The sequence below is a fragment of the Mesoplodon bidens genome, assembly GCF_964165515.1.
Source record: "Mesoplodon bidens genome assembly, chromosome: 10".
NCBI classification, from domain to species: domain Eukaryota; kingdom Metazoa; phylum Chordata; class Mammalia; order Artiodactyla; family Ziphiidae; genus Mesoplodon; species Mesoplodon bidens.
Window position 1 is genome coordinate 44925916 of NC_138172.1, and position 16223 is coordinate 44942138.

Consider the following 16223-nt stretch of genomic DNA (forward strand, 5'->3'; position numbering starts at 1 on the left):
TACTGGCTAAGCCTCCCTTCCTGACCCTGGCTGATGGACACTCCTCCCAGCCCCAAGGTAATTAGGCTAGAGAACTGTATAAGAGGATATTTGATTACGTTGGGCTGCTTCCATCATGGAAGGGGCAGCCTTTTATCTTTACTGGAATAGACTCTTACTCAGGATATGGTCTTGCCTTCCCTGCACTCATGTTTCTGCCAAAACTACCATCCGTGGACTTACAAAATGACTTATCTACCATCATGTTTCCCAGGCTGTGACTGAGCATGGTAACTTGGATCTAGTTGTCAGGCTGCAGGGCTTTTCTGGGCAAGGAATCAGGGAATTTTCAAGATAGGAGGGGTCTTGGAAATCTTCCAGCTGGGGGCCCAGAGAGGGTGAGAGATTTGTGTGAGGTCACACAGCTGTGAGCACAAGAGCAGCTGGGCGTGGACAATTTTTGATGGCTCTGTATTTTAGTGCTCTTTCCATCTAACTCACGAAATTGTAAGCAAACCCAGAATCTTGGTACTGGGATTTTCTGGCACTTGGAGCAGGAACTCCCTTAGTGGACTGGCATCCTTACTGGCTATTACTGGACTGACTGATCCTCACTGGACCAATATTACGAAATATGCTGATGAGGCTCACCTAGGACCAGGTGGCTCTTATCATCCCAAACCGCTGGGATTAAGAATGTGGAAGTGTGGGATGTCCTTAAAAAATTGGTGAACTGTTTCTGACAAAAGATGTGACTGTTTGAAAGACAAAACCCATAGATGCCCACTCTATCAGAATCTGAGTCCCATGTGTTTCTTTACACCGGCTGCAGAGCCATGAGCTTCCCTGGCACTGGAAAGGCCAAACTGCCCTTTGTAGTGCCCTGGAGAACCCCAGGCTTGCCGTTTATACACAAGTGCCCAGAAAGCTCAACCATCTGGCAGTGGTCATTGCCAGTCTGCCCAGGGAAAGGGCAGGAGGTGGCGAAACAATCAAGTCTCCTGTAATACATCATTTTGCCCCAAATGGAAAGATTAAGCAGCTTATTATTTTAACTGCATAACCCATTAAAAGAAAATGCAAAAAAAAAAAAGAAAGAAAATGCATATAGTCTTATGTCCTCCTTGATTGAGACTAAGTGCCTCATTAATGCTTGATACACCTGTCAAGGATGTGAAGGGAAAGCAGTGAGCCTGTCGCCTGGGGACCAGGGCCTGAAGACCCCCACCTCCCCTGGATGCCCAGCCCAGGGAGCCTGAGGGCTTTGCAGGGCACCGCTTGGCACTCTGGGGGCAGCACTTGTCTGGGCAAAGGTCACATCCTGGGGGAAGGACTGGGCCGGGGCAACAAATGTAAACGTCTGTGCTTTCTTGGAGCTCTCCTCAGTTGGACCTTTCCATAGGCTGTGGTTGAGCATGGTACCTTGGATCTAGTTGGCAGAGAATCAGGGAGTCTTTGAGACAATTGGGGCCTTGGAAATCTTCCAGCTGCGGGTCCGGAGAGGGTGAGAGACTTTTTTGAAACCTCACAGCTGTGAGTGGGAGAGCAGCTGGGGCACTGACCCTATTTGGTACCACTGTGTTTTAGTGCTCTTTCCATCTAACTCAGGGGATGGTGATTTTCCTGAGAGATACACTGTTCCTGAAGGTGGCGTGGCCGGCCTGTGAGAGCCCCAGAACTCTGCCCCCATACAGCCCTGTGGCTCCTTACAGCAAGTGCTTGTTACTCTCAATCTAAGGACTTTGGCTGCAGGGCCGTGCAAGGCTGGTACACAGGGCGCTAGAGAGTTAACCACCCCAGGACAGCCTTCAGCCAATGAGAGATGGGAATCAGTATATAAATACCTCATCTTCTCCCCCTTTGGACCAGCCACTTCACTGTTCTCAAAGAGTGGTCCCAGAACTAGCAGCCTGGGCATCACCTGGGAACTTGATAGAAATGCAAATTCTCAGCCCCACCCACTTCCAACCTACTGAATCAGAAACTCTGAGGGTGGGCCCAGCTATCTGTTCTCATAAGCCTTCCAAGTGATTCTGATACATGCTCAAGTTTGAGAATCTGTTGTACTGAGTCTCTTAGAGTCCTTCCCCAAAGCCTTGGTTGCTCCAGGGGTAACCTGCTTATTACTGTGCCCTGCTCAGTCTCTCTTTGCTTCTCTGTCCACTCCCCTACTCCTCTACTGGTGCTTTCTGAGATCATCTCCCAAATAAACTACTTGCACTCAAATCCCTGTTCCCCTGCTTCCAGAAGGATCCAGTTAAGACAAAGGGCTGCAAACACCTCTGTGATTTCTTTTCTCTTTCTTACAGTCACAGTTGGCTCTGGAGATAACATGGGGTGATGCAAAGCCCTTGATAAGTCCGCTTCTACCTACCAACATGGAACCTGGCTGTCCCTACCCAGGCACCAACTAGCACCAACATGCAGCCCCAGCACTCTGAAAAATGTATATGTCACCAAACTGCGGAATTTACTTCCTTTATAAAACAGCAACGAAGAGCTGCTCTTTTAACTTTTCAATTCTAATCCAATGGAGGAGTAGAATCAGCCATCGCATAATACTAACTGTAAGCGCCACATTGGCAGCCCTGCAGGCACTGCCCTTTCTTAAAATACAGGCTTGATGGAATTTTCACCTCCTGGTCCTTCGCGGGCAAGAATTAGTGATGGAACACTCTCCCATGTACCTGACAGCACGGTGGGCAGGAATGAAGCCTCTAAAAGGCCAGGATTTGAACAGCCAGACTGGGGACATGGGTGGGGTCTCCTGAGGAGGAAGGTTTCTGCCGCAGAGCTGAGGTCCCGGGGACTCAGTAGGTCTGGTGGAAATAAGATGTTTATTGCCTTGATTTATTAAGTGCCAGGAGGGGTGTAGGTGCTTTCCTGTGGTATTGCTAATTGTCACAACAGCCTTGCACAGTGCCGACGACTCGCTCTCTGATGGTCGGGTATAAAGGTGTTTCCAGGCCTCTAACCCTGCCATTTGTGAAAGCCCACCATTTGCCACCCTCCCCCTGACCCCCGCCAGCTGTTTATATGTATTACCTCTAATGTTGACCAATCTCATGGTCACCAACCTATGGTCTCACAGTGAGAACAAGGTGAAGCAGATATTAACCATATTGCTAATGGTTACTATAGAGCCAAGTGGATCTTTCTGTTTTCTCAAATCAATAATGACAAGGAACATATTTTAAAGGAAATAAACTAATACTAATTGCTTCCAACTATGATCAGTAAAACAGACAATTCTAAGACACTACATATTTTATAATCTTGGCTTTTTGTTAACAGCTTTATTGAGGTATATTTTACATATCATAAAACTCACCCACTTCAAGCATACAATTCAATGCTTTTTAGGAACTTTACAGACTTGTGCAACTGTCACCATAGATCAGTTTTACGACATTTTCATCCCCCAATAAGATCTCTTGTGCCAATTTACAGTTAATCTCCATTCCCACCCCGGCCCCAGGCAACAAGTAGTCTAGTTTCTTTCTCTATAAATTTGAATCTTGGCTGTTTTAAGATGTAATATTTCTCAGCCCCTGTGCTCTTGTTGGTCCAACTGGAGATTAGACAAGAGGCAGCATGATCATGGGGCGATGGAAAAAGTGTGGGCCAGGAGCCACGTGAAGATCAGCTCACCTGGGACACTCACCTATTATGTGGGACGGGGTGGGTGAGTCCTTTTGGGGCTTAGTTTCTTCATTGATAAAGTTAGCATCACAGTATGCTTCGCAAAGTTGCTGAGAGATAACTGATGTGAAAATACACTGTGAACTAGGTAGGTGGCATCATCCTGATTCATAGGTGAGGAAACCGAAGCTTAGCTAGAAAGTGGTGGGGCTGGAATCTATGTGCAGTCTTTCTGATCCTGAAGCTCAGGTGTTTCTCAATTCTCTGAGCTGCACAGAATAACATAATTTTCCACTGAGCTTATATATCATTGACCTTGATTGCGAACCAAGATTCTGCTGCCTTGGGCCACCCTAGCAGCTTTCCCCAGCAGACCCAATGGAGATGCACGTAGCCAGCCAGCAAGAACCAGGAGTCTCTTCTGGGCACTCAGCTTTGCTGTCTGTGGCTTCTCTGAATGCCCAGGTGTGCAGCTGTGGACCAGGTGTCTAGGTCAGCTCTCCTCCAGCGTGTACTTTCCTGTCACTCAGTCCTTCCATCTCAAACTGTTCGATGCACCTACTCTTCATCAAGGAAGGACACTCTCCGGCTCTGTTAGCCAGTCGCTCCGGACTCGCCTTCCCACAAGCACAGGACCACTCCCATCAGAGGCGGTCTCAATTTCTCCAGCTCTGACCTTGCTGATCAGATTCTAAAGTCATCCTGCCATTAGTCATCTGCCAGAGCCAACCGACAGGTTCCATCCTGAGCGCAAAGGAGCCACAGCTCCAGCACTACTCAGCTCAGCACATTTGCCGAAATGATTAGCTTCAAAAAAGCAAAAAGCCCCAGGCCCAGGGCCTCCCTGAAATTCTGTATTTGCCTTGTCAGGTAGGAGGCACTGAGTAGAGAGCTAGGGTCTGCCCTTGATTCTACGATGAAGGCGGCGCAAGGCCTCGCGTGGGTCCCCTCCCCTACTCTGCCAGGCAGTCTACACCTTTGCAAAATGAGTTTGCTTAGGTCTGTCTTCTAAGTTATTTTCTACAGACTTCTCCTTCCACCTCCCCATCCCACACATACCATGTTCTGTTTTTATTCCCTTTATATATCTGGGTTTTATGTAAGATTTTATTCCCAAAAGAATTCCACTGCTGAAAAGAATGGAAAAGCTCTGGTTTGGTTGCCTCCAGCTCTAACAAATAATTTAAGACTTTGTAAAAGATTTCTTTAAAAACCGAGCACCGTCCCTATGATTGGTGTAAAATAGTGCTTGGTCATCGAGCATTCTACAGCTTTTTAGATTTTATTTGGAGCAGCAGATAAAGTAACAAATGCCACGGACATCTGTGCGGCACTCCTCAGCCTTCATGTTGGTTATTCTGTTGTGGTCCCAGATGTCTCCTACATGTAGATCATTGAGGGGCGCTCAATAAGCAGAGGGTCTCAAGAGAGCCAGTGGAACGGGCTTAGCACAAAAAAGCAGGAGGTGCCTCAGTAAAGCTGCACTAACCTTTCAGTCAGGGACCCAACTCTTCATACACTTTCAGTCAAAGGTGTGTGTAGTGCCTCCTTACTGACTCTGCTGTGTGTGTGTGTGTGTGTGTGTGTGTGTGTGTGTGTGTGTGTGTGTGTGTGTGTGTGAGAGACACAAAGACAGGGCTTGGGAAGGAGGCAGAGAGAAAAAGTTACAGATAAAGGCACAGAGAGAGAAAAATATTCATAGAGAGATAAAGTTAGATAGAAACAGACAGCCAGAGACAGACAGAAACCGAAGTGGGGAACAGGAAGATAGATGTAGATACAGGGGAGATAGAAAAATAGAAAGTCACAGAAACAGAAAGAGCTGTGGTCAGTTGAAATATTTGTTGACTACAGCTTAAGAGGGACTTGGCAGACTTAGGACACTTATTAACAGAACACATTAGTGGACTGTATTTAGGTGATTTGAATTAAGAAACTGTGAAAAAAATCAGACAATTGGAGAAACTGGAACACTAACTTGACGTTTGATAATATTAACTTGATGTTTGATCATTTTTGAGTGTGTTAATGGGATCATAGTTATGGTTTTTACAGAGTCCTTATCATTTAGAGACATCTTCTGAAATATTTATGAGTGAAGTAATTCAGTGTCTGAGCCTGCTTCCAGATAATGTGGGAGAAGCAGTGGGAGGGGACTTCCAAGATTGTTGAAGATGGGTGATGGGCACACAAAGGTTCTGTAAATTATTCTGCTACTTTTGTGTCTGTTTTACTTTTTCTATAATATGAAGTTAAAAAAATATGTTTTGAATGCTTGTCATGGGTCAAGCGTTGTGTGGGGAATGGGAGAAGGGGTGAATAAGACAGAGACAGAGAGAGACAGATGTGGAGATGGAGGGAAGGCAGAGCCAGACAAAAACCCAGATAGGCAAAGAAAAGAGAGAGAGAGGAAAGGGGTGAGTGCTCAAGGCCATGTGCATAAAACAGGCTTCATCCCAATGATATTGGTAAATTGACAAATGTCCCAGCATTCCTCAGGCCCTCCCAGGCTTGGGTGAAAACTCAGATGATGTGGACAGTAATCACCCACCACCAGCCAATACAGGACTTCGGTTCCTGGCAAAGCCTCCTGTACAGGGTTCCTGGGAACCCTCTGGGAGCTCAAGCCCAAGCCCACTTGGCCACCACGTGGTGTCCCTGGCTCTACCACCTCTTTTTTAAATATATATTTTTAAATTTTATTTATTTTATTTATATTTATTTTTGGCTGCGTTGGGTCTTCGTTGCTGCATGCGGGCTTTCTCTAGTTGTCGTGGGTGGGGGCTACTCTTGGTTGCAGTGTGCGGGCTTCTCATTGCGGTGGCTCCTCTTGTTGTGGAGCACGGGCTTTAGGCACGTGGGCTTCAGTAGTTGTGGTTCGTGGGCTCTAGAGCTCAGGCTCAGTAGTTGTGGTGCACGGGCTTAGTTACTCCACGGCATGTGGTATCTTCCCGGATCAGGCCTTGAACCCGTGTCCCCTGCATTGGCAGGCGGATTCTTAACCACTGCGCCACCAGGGAAGTCCTCCCCTGCCTCTTTTGCTGCCCTTTGGCCTAGAGCATTGCCTGTTTTGGGCCAGAACCAGGAAATATTTGCAATAACTTATTGCCTTTTTACTTTACCTCCTCACCTCCCCATCTTTGTTTGATAAAAAAAAAAACTAGCACCCAAACCCAGGCAAGATGGTTCTTTGGGACACTAGTCCACGATCTTCTTGGTCTGCTGGCTTTCTAAATAAAGTTGCTATTCCTTGCCCCCAAAACTCTCTCGATTGATTGGCCTATCTTGTGGCAAGCAGTATGAGCTTGGACTTGGGAGCATGGGCACCTCCATCCTTCCCTCTCACTGGGCACTGCAGCCTGTCCTGGGCACTGCCATGCCTACCAGATGTCACGACCTCTGGCAGGTTGTGGTTCCGCTCCACACCAGGAGCTGCCAGCCCGGCCAAAGAAAATGCTAGAGCCCTCCGCATGACAAAGTGCTCTGTGGAGGAGAGGAAGGCGTCTCTCCACTCTAGCTCACAGAAGGCGGAGGAGAGGCAGAGCTGGGCTGCTCTCTCTCCCCAGAGCCTCACATTCTTCACACCGCAGGCCTTCCCATGTCCCCTATTAGTGCTCTCTCCTCCGGGACAGACCTGAGTCCACGGGGCTGGGGGGACAAACCCACACTGTGCTCAGCGTCAACCCCCTTCTAACAACCAAGGCCACGTGGACCGCCTGTCAGAAGGCCTCCTTCCTCCCAGGTTCGTGGGCTCCAGAAGGCCTGCTCTGCCACTTCCCACCCCAGAATGTCTTGAGCTAGATGGAGACCAGGGTTGGCAGAAAGCAGATCCTCCAGCACAGGGTTATCAGGAAGTAGAATTCCGCGAGGGAACATGTGCTGTCACATTCCAGGGCATGGCTCCTCCTTAGCCCCAGCCTCTCCCTCGGAGTCTTCGTCTATTTAAATTCAAGGGGACACTGTGAGCCTGCTGTAAGTCCCTCCAGACTTACTGCTCTGAGTCCTAAGAGAGAGAGAGATGTATTTTCCAACAGAGGCAGAAACTTCCAGTGGTGAAGGAATGATTTTTAAAGCCATTCTCCTAGCACATGGATGTGTGCCAAGGGTACCTGGTGCCAAGGCATGTATTTCATCTTAGGTGTGGGTGACTCCTCCTCTTCAAGGGGGGAGGGATGCTAGCCATGACTGAGTAGCATCTGCATGGCACCGGGTCCTCAGCCCTTCATTTACGGGGTCTCTAAATAAGCGCTCCTTTCCCAAGCCCTACCCTTTTCTCTTACTTCCCACCAGGAAGACCTCTTCTCAGGAAAGCAGGCAGGTCTTCTGGCTGCACTTATCCCAGGGGAATTTGCATTCTAAACCTTCTCTGTGCTGTTGGATGGGGATTCGGGAGCAGGTTTAGGGCTGAGGCCAAGAAACCTGACTGAGGGGTAGATGGAAACCAACTAAAGGCTGATGGATTACCCTAAAAAAGTGGGAGGCAGAGAAGGAAAACTTAACTTAGCTGTTGCTTAGCTTTAGTGTCTGTTGCACATCTACTCTATGCTAAGCATTATGCTAGGTGTTTTCACATCCTATGAGATGAATATTATTATTTTAATAGTAATAGTAATAACTACTATTATTATAATTATAATAGCAGCTAGCATTTATTGAGCATTTACTATGTACCAGGTGTTGCGCTATGTGCTCTACATACGCTGCCTCATTTAATTTTCACAGTAATCCAATGAGGTTGGTCCTTTTGTTCCCTCCATCTTACCAATGTTAAAGAGCTTTGGGGAGAGTAGTATGTCCCAAATCCTGCCTGTGTCGATGCTTTTTGTTCCAGCCCTTCTGACTTAAGTGTTGAAGTAGGGAATGCTTGGCAGTTGTGGCTCAAAGACTTTGGATGTTGTGCCTGTATAACTTTGAGAAACCTGTTATGATGAGATTCTGATGCTACTCTTATTCTCTAAGGCAATGACTGAAACCGAAAAAGTTATAGGCAGCAGAAAGGCTTTCCCTATTGTAGGCAGAGCATGTCAGCCCTATTTGAGATACTGGGAACCCCCCGAGACAAGTAAATGCCTTATCCCTCTCATTGCTTAACCCACTGGGATCCCATCACCCTGTTCAGCCAGATGTTTTTGACAACCCCAAATGGGGCTTTATGTCACTCAGTTGTGTCAGCATTAAGACGGGTGTTGCCACCATTAGCCTCAGGTGTGGAGCTGGCTTGTCGGAGGTAACCCCTTACACTGCCATTTCTTGCATCCCAGCTTTGAAGGTTAAGGTTTACCTTTATATTTCACTCCACCCTGAATTCAGTGCTAGTTCCACTGTCAGACCTCTTCTCCATTGAAGAGATTTTCCAGATGCGTGGACATGGCTTCTAGCCTAGCAATCCCTTCCAGCCCTAGAAGTCTGACTCCCTCATCTTCCCTCCTCATTGCTCCCGTCAGATTAGCCAGGGAGAAGTACAGGGTGTTATTAGAGACTCTTAAGGTCTCCTAAAGCTTGGCTACTCGAAGTGTGTGAAGTGTATTCCATGGACCAGCAGTGGCAGCATCCCTTGTTCAACCTCCAGAACCTCAGGCCCTGCTCTCACCTGCTGAACTGGGACTTAGATTTTTTTTTTAACATCTTTATTGGAGTATAATTGCTTTATAATGGTGTGTTAGTTTCTGCTTTATAACAAAGTGGATCAGTTATACATATACATATGTTCCCATATCTCTTCCCTCTTACATCTCCCTCCCTCCCACCCTCCCTATCCCACCCCTCTAGGTGGTTACAGGAACTTAGATTTTTAACAAGATCCCAGGTGGTTCATAGGTATTAAGAGTTTGAGAAGGACTGTGAAATCGGTGGTTCTCAAACGTGGCTGCACAGTGGAACCACCTGGGGAGTTTCAGAAAATACCAGCTCCTGGTCCCACCTCCCAGAGAGTCTCACTTCCTTGGTCAGGGGGCGGCTTGTGTAAGGGGTTATTAAGAGACCCCCAGGTGATCTCCATGTGCAGCTGGGGCTGAGAACGCCTGGCTTAGAGAATTGGGTGACACTCTCTCCTCATTATGGGAGGAGGAGTGGCCCCCTTGCCGGAGTTCTAGCGCCCAGGGCGCTGAGGCTGAACCCTTCCCAGGACTCTGACTCAAGGCCAGCCCCTCCTCCTTGCTACCAGCCAGGGAGGAGCAGAGACCCCTCTCTTTTGCCACAAACAAAGGGGGCCTCTTTGGCATCATTTCCTGGGAAGGTGGGAGGGGGGGAGCAGCTAGAGTGCTTCCCTTTGCATGTGCCCAGCTAGCCACAGTCCCTGGAGAGAAAGGAGGAGTTCCTGGCCAGTTCATGTGAAGGTCAAACACACTTGAGTGCCTTTCCTGCGGGGGTGGGAAAGCAAGGAAATGAGTTTGTCTTGGGCTGCTGCCTCGCCTTCTCGTATGGGAAAAACAGAAGTTCCAGTGGGAGGAGCGAGGGGAGTGGGTGTTGACGGGCCTCCTGGCATCTCCCCAGCTGGTGAACCGGAGCCCTGACTAGTGAATTGCAGGAGTGACAGGCAGTCACTCCCCCTGCGCCCTCCACCCAGGCCCTGCCTATTCCCTGCATCCCTGCCGGTCCGAGAATTCGCTCACTGCAGAGGCCCTGAGTCCTGGTGGTTTCCTCTGCGCAGCTATTTTGGGAACAGGAACTCAGATGTTTGGGTGGAAGAGGAGTAGCCAAGGGCCTGGAGGCAGGCAGGCCGAGGGGAGGGCCAGCAGCTCAGCTGAAATGACCCCAGTGCCCAGAGCAGAGGCAGCCTCCACTGGCCTCCTCGGGCACACAGGCCTGGTCACATGGCCACTGGGGCTGCTACTTGAAAGAGCCCCCATTGTCCACGCCTCACATTTCAAAGAACCAGACTCAAGGACTGACTTTATTTATTTGTTTTAAAGCAAGAAGAGGCTATGGCCAACTGCATTTTCAGCTCTGGAAGGGGGGTCTGTATAGGCACACAAGCCAGACAGACTTCTCCAAGTTTGTTTTTCTGACACGTTGGAAACCACACGGTTCAGAGAAAATTCATCTCACATGCTGGGGCCTGCTTTCCCGGGACATGTCCAGTGACTGCTGTGTCAACACTGCCACATTCAGCAAGTCTCCCTCCCAAGGGGCTGGTGTGATTTGCCAAGGGAAAGATACAACCCAGCCCCTCAGGGAGATTGTGCCTGGTTCAAAGTGGGGGTGGGCTTTCAATTGGACAAGTTGCTGACCCCTCCAGAGGCCACCACTGCATCCTCCTTGGGTTCTCTGTTCCCAGACAGGGCTGCATTAGTGTGTGCAGCTGCTGACCATCCTACTCTTACAGCACCTGGAGAGGGGATATCAGGAGGGAGGGGTGGAGCTGGAGGTTGAGGATGGTTCTCAGCTTCTCTGATTAACTGTGCTGGGAGGCACCTGGCATAGGAGGAAAGGGCTTTGGCATCTCAGTGACCTGATGTAAGAGCCCATGCTGGTACATACTACCTATTTTTCTAACACTTCCTCCTTGTGGAGACTTTCCAAGAAGGGTACTGAGAAAGTTGCAGGCACTGACCGCAGGGCGAGGCATCATAGCTGCTCACTGGATGCTGATATCTTTCGCCAGTTTGTCCTTGCAGGCCTAGTAGGTAGTTCCAACTGTCTCATCAGCCACAGTTTGAGGCCAAATGCTCTCACGTTGCTTTCAGGAGACAAAGGACAGCCATGCCTTCAACCGCGAATGTTTTGGATAGGGAATTTTACAGTCAAAACAGCCCTCCGGGAGCAAGAAGAACTACAGTCCTGCAGCCCATGGAACAGAAACCCCATTCACAGAAAGACAGACAAGATGAAAAGGCAACGGGCTATGTACCAGATGAAGGAGCAAGATAAAACCCCAGAAAAACAACTAAATGAAGTGGAGATAGGCAACCTTCCAGAAAAAGAATTCAGAATAATGATAGTGAAGATGATCCAGGACCTCGGAAAAAGAATGGAGGCAAAGATCGAGAAGATGCCAGAAATGTTTAACAAAGACCTAGAAGAATTAAAAAACAAACAAACAGAGATGAACAATACAATAACTGAAATGAAAAATACACTGGAAGGAATCAATAGCAGAATAACTGAGGCAGAAGAACGGATAAGTGACCTGGAAGACAAAATTGTGGAATTCACTGCTGTGGAACAGAATAAAGAAAAAAGAATGAAAAGAAATGAAGACAGCCTAAGAGACCTCTGGGACAACATTAAACGCAACAACATTTGCATTATAGGGGTCCCAGAAGGAGAAGAGAGAGAGAAAGAACCTGAGAAAATATTTGAAGAGATTATAGTCGAAAACTTCCCTAACATGGGAAAGGAAATAGCCGCCCAAGTCCAGGAAGCACAGAGAGTCCCATACAGGATAAACCCAAGGAGAAACATGCCGAGACACATAATAATCAAATTGGCAAAAATTAAAGACAAAGAAAAATTATTGAAAGCAGCAAGGGAAAAATGACAAATAACATCCAAGGGAACTCCCATAAGGTTAACAGCTGATTCCTCAGCAGAAACCCTACAAGCCAGAAGGGAGTGGCACGATATACTTAAAGTGATGAGAGGGAAGAACCTGAAACCAAGATTACTCTACCTGGCAAGGATCTCATTCAGATTCGATGGAGAAATCAAAAGCTTTACAGACAAGCAAAAGCTAAGAGAATTCAGCACCACCAAACCAGCTCTACAGCATATGCTGAAGGAACTTCTTTAAGTAGGAAGTGCAAGAGAAGAAAAGGACCTACAAAAACAAACTCAAAACAATTAAGAAAATGGTCATAGGAACATATGTATTGATAATTACCTTAAACGTGAATGGATTAAATGCTATGACCAAAAGACACAGGCTTGCTGAATGGATACAAAAACAAGACCCATATATATTCTGTCTACAAGAGACCCACTTCAGACCTAGAGACACATACAGACTGAAAGTGAGGGGATGGAAAAAGATATTCCATGCAAATGGAAATCAAAAGAAAGTTGGAGTCACAATACTCATATCAGATAAAATAGAATTTAAAATAAAGAATGTTACAAGAGACAAGGCAGGACACTACATAATGATCAAGGGATCAATCCAAGAAGAAGATATAACAATTACAAATATATATGCACCCAACATAGGAGCACCTCAATACATAAGGCAACTGCTAACAGCTATACAAGAGGCCATCGACAGTAACACAATAATAGTGGGGGACTTTAACACCTCACACTAATGGACAGATCATCCAAAGTGAAAATAAATAAGGAAACAGAAGCTTTAAATGACACAATAGAGCAGGTTGATATGATTGATATTTATAGGACATTCCATCCAGAAACAGCAGATTACACTTTCTTCTCAAGTGCTCACAGAACATTCTCCAGGATGGATCACATCTTGGGTCACAAATCAAGCCTCAGTAAATTTAAGAAAATTGAAATCATATCAAGCATCTTTTCTGACCACAGTGCTATGAGATTAGAAATGAATTACAGGGAAAAAAATGTAAAAAACACAAACACATGGAGGCTAAACAATATGTTACTAAATAACCAAGAGATCACTGAAGTAATCAAAGAGGAAATCAAAAAATACCTAGAGACAAATGAGAATGAAAACACGACGATCCAAAACCTATGGGATACAACAAAAGCAGTTCTAAGAGGGAAGTTTATAGCTATACAAGCCTACCTCAAGAAACAAAAAAAATCTCAAATAAACAATCTAACCTAAAGGAACTAGAGAAAGAAGAACAAACAAAACCCAAAGTTAGCAGAAAGAAAGAAATCATAAAGATGAGAGCAGAAATAAATGAAATAGAAACAAAGAAAACAATAGCAAAGATCAATAAAACTAAAAGCTGATTCTTTGAGAAGATATACAAAATTGATAAACCATTAGCCAGACTCATCAAGAAAAAGAGGGAGAGGACTCAAATCAATAAAATTAGAAATGAAAAAGGAGAAGTTACAACAGACACCGCAGAAATGCAAAGCATCCTAAGAGAATACTGCAAGCAACTCTATGCCAATAAAATGGACAACCTGGAAGAAATGGACAAATTATTAGAAAGATAGAACCTTTCAAGACTGAACCAGGAAGAAATAGAAATTATGAACAGACCAATCACAAGCGCTGAAATTGAAACTGTGATAAAAAATCTTCCAACAAACAAAAGTTCAGGACCAGATGGCTTTACAGGTGAATTCTATCAAACATTTAGAGAAGAGCTAACACCCATCCTTCTCAAACTCTTCCAAAAAATTGCAGAGGAAGGAACACTCCCCAGCTCATTCTATGAAGCCACCATCACCCTGATACCAAAACCAGGCAAAGATACTACGAAAAAAGAACATTACAGACCAATATCACTGATGAATATAGATGCAAAAATCCTCAACAGAATAGTATCAAACAGCATCCAACAAGACATTAAAAGGATCATACACCATGATCAACTGGGATTTATCCCAGGGATGCAAGGATTCTTCAATATACGCAAATCAATCAATGTCATACACCATATTAACAAATTGAAGAAGGAAAACCATATGATCATCTCAGTAGATGCAGAAAAAGCTTTTGACAAAATTCAACACCCATTTATGATAAAAACTCTCCAGAAAGTAGGCATAGAGGGAATCTACCTCAACATAATAAACCATATATGACAAACCCACAGCAAACATCATTCTCAATGGTGAAAAACTGAAAGCATTTCCTCTAAGATCAGGAACACAACAAGGATGTCCACTCTCACCAGTACTATTCAACAGAGTTTTGGAAGTCCTAGCCAGGGCAATCAGAGAAGCAAAAGAAATAGAAGGAATACAAATTGGAAAAGAAGAAGTAAAACTGTCATTTTTTGCAGATGACATGATACTATACATACAGAATCGTAAAGATGCCACCAGAAAACTACTAGAGCTAATCAATGAATTTGGTAAAGTTGCAGGATAGAAAATTAATGCACAGAAATCTCTTGCACTCCTATACACTAATGATGAAAAATCTGAAAGAGAAATTAAGGAAACACTCCCACTTACCATTGCAACAAAAAGAATAAAATACCTAGGAGTAAACCTACCTAGGGAGACAAAAGACCTGTATGCAGAAAACTGTAAGACACTGATGAAAGAAGTTAAAGATGATACCAACAGATGGAGAGATATACCATGTTCTTGGATTGGAAGAATCAATATTATGAAAATGACTATACTACCCAAAGCAATCTACAGATTCAATGCAATCCCTATCAAATTACCAATGGCATTTTTTTTCAGAACTAGAAGAAAAAATCTTAAAATCTGTATGGAGAAACAAAAGACCCCAAATAGCCAAAGCAATCTTGAGGGGAAAAGAAATGGAGCTGGCAGAATCAGAATCCCTGACTTCAGACTATACTACAAAGCTACAGTAATCAAGACAATATGGTACTGGCACAAAAACAGAAATATAGATCAATGGAACAAGATAGAAAGCCCAGAGACAAACCCACGCACCTATGGTCAGCTAATCTATGACAAAGGAGGCAAGGGTATACAATGGCGAAAAGACAGTCTCTTCAATAAGTGGTGCTGGGAAAACTGGACAGCTACATGTAAAAGAATGAAATTAGAACACTCCCTAACACCATACACAAAAATAAATTCAAAATGGATTAGAGACCTAAATGTAAGACTGGACACTATAAAACTCTTAGAGGAAAACATAGGAAGGACACTCTTTGATATAAATCACAGCAAGATATTTTTTGATCCACCTCCTAGAGTAATGGAAATAAAAACAAAAATAAACAAATGGGACCTACTGAAACTTCAAAGCTTTTGCACAGCAAGGAAACCATAAACAAAACAAAAAGACAACCCTCAGAATGGGAGAAAATATTTGCAAATGAATCAATGGACAAAGGATTAATCTCCAATATATATAAATAGCTCATGCAGCTCAATATTAAAAAAAAAAACAACCCAATCCAAAAATGGGCAGAAGACCTAAATAGACATTTCTCCACAGAAGACATACAGTTGGCCAAGAAACACATGGAAAGCTGCTCAACATCACTAATTATTAGAGAAATGCAAATCAAAACTACAGTGAGGTATCACCTCACACCAGTTAGAATGGGCACCATCAGAAAATCTACAAACAACAAATGCTGGAGAGGGTGTGGAGAAAAGGGGACCGACCCTCTTGCACTGTTGGTGGGAATGTAAATTGATATGGCCACTATGGAGAACAGTATGAAAGTTCCTTAAAAAACTAAAAATAGAATTACCATATGACCCAGCAATCTCAGTACTGAGCATATACCCAGAGAAAACCATAATTCAAAAAGACATATGCACCACAATGTTCATTGCAGCACTATTTACAATAGCCAGGTCATGGAAGCAACCTAAATGTCCACTGACAGATGAATGGATAAAGAAGATGTGGTACATATATACAATGGAATATTAGCCATAAAAAGGAAAGAAGTTGGGTCATTTGTTGTGATGTGGATGGATCTAGAGACTGTCATACAGAGTGAAGTAAGTCAGAAGGAGAAAAACAAATATCGTATATTAACGTGTATATGTGGAACCTAGAAAAA